The sequence below is a fragment of the Dipodomys spectabilis genome, unplaced genomic scaffold, assembly GCF_019054845.1.
Source record: "Dipodomys spectabilis isolate Male_0828 unplaced genomic scaffold, ASM1905484v1 ptg000192l, whole genome shotgun sequence".
Lineage (NCBI taxonomy): Eukaryota > Metazoa > Chordata > Mammalia > Rodentia > Heteromyidae > Dipodomys > Dipodomys spectabilis.
The window spans coordinates 2,587,708-2,592,596 of NW_024870869.1; the positions used below are offsets into that span (position 1 = coordinate 2,587,708).

The window sequence follows — 4,889 nt, forward strand, 5'->3', positions numbered from 1 at the left end:
ATAATCCATGAATAGCATACAAAATAAACACAATAAGTACACTCAATGCACGATGCAGTCCCCACACGGATGTGAATATACATCCCATGTTTAAATGATGCATTGAGCACTATTTTGGCCTCCCTGTGGCTCGATCTCATTTCCTGGGAAGAGCCCCTCTCCTTAGTGGCTCAAAGTTTGGTGTGATCACGTGGACCAATTGGGCAGTTGGGCCTCCTAGGCCCTGAGTTCGAAGCCCAGCAATGCCAAAAATTCACCCTGATGTGAGAAGCCAGTCATTGCACCTGTTTTCCTGTGCTGTGCAAATTCTGAGTATCAGCCAGCATGGAGAATATATAGGCAACTAATGTCAGCTTATATTTCCATAATTCATTCATCTGAAATAACAATTTGCAAGACTGGAGATGTGAAGCACTTAGACATGATTTTATTCTCGTTCATTTGGAAGATTAATCTTTAGTCAAAAGGAACGTTTAAAAATGGCCTAGAATTTATTCCTACCAGTTTTTATAAATGGCTTTGTACAATGGTATGTGATTATTTTATTTTGCATAGGATAATTTTTTCTACTACCTATAAGTATTGGAAAAAGAAGAAAACTAAAATTTACTACATAGAGGAATATGATAGAAATAGAAGACAGATTTTATGTTTGTCAAATCTCTCATCAGTACCCATAATCAAGACTTAAAGTCATATTTCTTACTATGTTACACAGATAGGGAAAATATATGATAAGGCAACACATGATAAGGCAACTATTAGTGACTTTAAAATGTACCTTCTTATGTGATGAAATTTACTTTATTAGCTAATATTTGGGTTTGAATTATGGGAGGCTGATCTATTTAACACATTTCTGGAAGGCACCTACTGAACAACGCAAATGGTGGGGGGTAGTATTTCTACACTTTAATGAATGGTTGAACTTGTTTGGTATTAGTGCTGGGTACGTAAATCAACTCTATTGTAACTTGCTCCCTACACTTGAAAACCTTGTAATGTCACTATCATCTACTTGTCAAGTGTTATTTTGGTGAATATGATTTTTAAAAGTTTATTTGAAAAGGAATATACTTTCAGGAGATTAAATGTAGGTTACATTGGTTTGAGAATGACATTTTTATACTACAGAACCAAGTTTTACTGAAGTACCAGTGTTTTGAAGCACTAAGGGTCTTCTCAATTAATGTTTTTCTAAATTATATTTGACCTCTAAATCAAGTTTTCCTAGTCTTGGTAGACCAATTATGATCTATCATTCCAGAAACTATTTTTTTGGCTGCACTGAAATCTTTCATTCATCATTAGGAGAAAGGTATTAAAAATAACCTTGTTCATTTGTGATTTTGTTCACTCATATGGGCTGGTCATCTGTAAATTGAAAGTTTGAATTACAGTACTTTCTGTCAGATTTTGTGATCTCATCTTTCATTTTAAGTTGCCTTGCAATTCACAATTGATTCCTGCTAATTCTTGTAAGCAATTGGGGCCATGAAATATTATAGAAATGAGAAATTGAGATGAGTCTTTAATTATTTTCTGTTGGCATGTTGCATGGGCCTATGTGAGAAGTCATGCCCTTGTTATCTGATGATGCAGATAACTAGGACCTGTTATCCTAGGACCCGTGGGTCCTGCAGAAGAATAATAGCTTTTAGACATCATATCAGCAACATTTGGGTATAATCAGTAAGAATGCTTCAGAAATATGGAGAAAAACACTTAGGGACCAGCAAGTTAAAACAATAAACAGAGCATCAGAATAAAATCCCTTATAGATTAGCAGAAAACAATACTGTTATTTTACCATGTGTATTCAGAAGACCACGAACACTTAGAAGGTATCACAAGCTTATACTGAAGATATTGCGTTGATACTTTTTATATTCTCATATATATTCTAAGCCTAATTATTTATATTCCAATCTATTTATGGGAATAAATGTCAATATATTTGTCAAATTATCAATTCTAGTAAGATTCACTGTATGAAATTTAAAATCAGCACATATAAATATAAAATTTATAAGTACATATAATATAAAAATTGTTTTGCATTGTTGTGTTGTGTTTAGGGAATCAAAGGCTACTCTGTTTTAAAGTATTATTCCAATATCTCTACCTCAGTTTTTGGTAGAGTTAGACTTAAAGCTTTACCATTTGTAGATATGCAGCCTAGAGGCAAGAGGAAACACTGTGATTAAAACATTACAAATTTAAGGCCTAATATCGAGGAGAAACATATGGACTTCTCCAGGAGCTATAGCAATATTTGGTGATAGAATGTCAGTAGTGTAAGTTCCTGCTTGGTTGGATGATAGACAGGTCAGGACAGTAGGTAATCATGCATATGAACAATTTTTTCACTTTCTTGGCTTTAGCTACTTTTGAAATGATACATATAATAAACAATTAAGTTTTGATAAAATACCTTCCATTCTGAACAATTCTGTCTGAACTTTTCATCTCTCTATGATCCCTTGTAACTAAGATTATTTTTGTTCCAGTAAGAGAATCCATGCTGTCAGGGTAAGATATTCTGGTTGGTCTATTCCTACATGGAAGAAAGGTAAAGGTTCAGTGTCAACGTCTAGTGCGTTGGGGTCCCTGGGTAAGGGTCACAAAATCACCAGGACACAGGGGATGCAGAGTGCAAACAGCAATTGCCACTGCATGCTGTGCTTTATTGTTAGTGGGTATTTAAAGACTAGCAAGCATAATATTTGCCAAGATTTGGTCAGAAAACATTCACACAAAAAATTTCCACAGATACATTTTTACTTAACCTATGAGAGAATGTCTAGGTATATTATTATCTAAACTATTTTAGAGCAAGCTCAAACCACTTCTCCAATCTCAGGGAAAATGCTTTACCAGCTGTTCATCTATGCTTAAGCAAGCAGAAGAGCCACTTCCTCAGCTCCCAGGAGTCTGTGACATGTTTTGAGATAGGGAGAGGGAACATTTTCCCCCTGTACCCTGGCGTTCCAAGAGCTTTCCTAATCCCAAAAACAGTCTTCAGATAATCCCGAGGCTGGAGTCTGCATCATTCTGCCCCCTCAACCTAGACCCTGAGTCTTCACAGTTCAGGTAGACTTTTGTCCCAGCAAGACCTCATTTGGGAAATTTTAAGCTGCAGAAAGTTAGAAGTAGCTCTTAAGCAAGGCTTACTTTGAATCCAATAGCTCCACAAAGCTAACTCAGTTGATAAATAAGTACTTGAAAAGCCACCACCTTTGGACTTAGCTGTAAAGGCTTCAAAGTATGATAAAATTTAAAATGAAAACGACAAAATAGTCATTGACAAAAAAAATGTAAATGTGAGCAATCGACCAAACTATATAAGTTTTTTCCAGTGTACACAGAAATTTAGAGAAATAAGATCAATAGCATTTTTAGGAACAATAAGGGTTCCTTGTTACAAATAGGCAACCATGGATATATGCCCGTATAAAAATTGTATCATTACGTACTTAAATTTAGAGGATATTACATGCTTCAGCAGCAGGTCTACCCAAATTACAACAATACAGAGATTAACATGGCACTTGCACAAGGATGATATGAAAATTTGTGAAGTATTCCATATTTTCCATTCTTCTGACGCAAGAAATGAAAACCAGTTATTAAAAAGTTGATTACAAAAATACACGTGTAACCATACATGTAATTCATAGAATTAAAGGTTAGTTTGACATCAGTGTATTAAATTTTCACCTTAGAAAGGCCTTTACATAGCATAACCGTTACAAAACTTGAAATTAGATAATATTGCCATTTTATCCCAAAGAAATAAAATAATATAAGAAACTACGAAAAAAAAGGAGTCTTAAAATTCTTCTATATGGAATGCAATCTGAAAGGTCACATTTATTAATGAATCATTATATAACAATGTAGAATTCAAAGTATTATATCTAGGAGAGATTGAAATAGATTATGGACATTACACAAACATAGATATACTTTTTTCAGAAAAGCTCCAGGAACATCTTTAGTTTCTATACTATTCATTTCAACAGATAATTTAAAATTATTTCTGATTTAAAGAATCACAAACTCTGCAGAAATCATTACAGATGTATACAAAGAACTCTTGAATACATTTTGATATCAAAGTCATGCAATTCACTTGGAAGAATACCATGGAATACATAAATTTTTATAGTAAGATATTGCTGTTGCTTTGTATTGTGAAAAAAATTTGTAGGGACACAAAAGATGGACTGGCATTTTTGAAACTTAAGAAACTTAACCAAACCATTACGACTTAAGAGAACAATTTGTACAGCCTTCGACAACTTCAAAGAGGTAGTGATACATACTTACCCTTTTGGCAATATCAAATGCAGTTTCTTCAAAGTTGTTCTTCAGACCTGGTTTGATATAATGGTTCAACAGAAGGAGATACAGAGTATCTTTGCTATTTCTATTCCCAGCAGCAAGATGCAAGGAGGTCAAGAGGCCTTTAGTTTGGGGATTGGTATCTGCATCATGATGAATTAATAAAGAAGCCATTCTGGTATTATTCCACATATAAGTACTGTGCAGGGGTGTCCAACCATTCACAGTTATTGCATGAATATCTGCCTTGAGCTACCAACTCATGGACAATGTCTAAGTGTCCACTCTAGGCTTCCCGATGAAGAGGGGTATACTCATCCTCATCCCTAGTATTCTTCTGGGTGGCCTTTTTGGAAAGTAGTGTTCACACCACAGTAAGCCGATAAATTTCGGCATCCCAAAGAAGAAATTTGCTTGGATCCTACTCCATTTTTTTCTTGCAATTGATACCATTCCTCATTTTTTCATCTTGTTCCTTGTCTTCGTCAGAATTGCCTAATCAGAGATTTTGAGTACCAGTGGGAATGAGGTGTTCATGTATT

The 4,889-nt window shown here is 34.7% G+C and overlaps 1 pseudogene; it reads left to right on the top strand.

Annotated features, from left to right (window-relative positions):
* Nucleotides 1-3,496: 3,496 nt before the first annotated feature.
* LOC122121658 lies at nucleotides 3,497-3,596 on the top strand (annotated as a pseudogene).
* The last annotated feature ends 1,293 nt before the right edge of the window (nucleotides 3,597-4,889 follow it).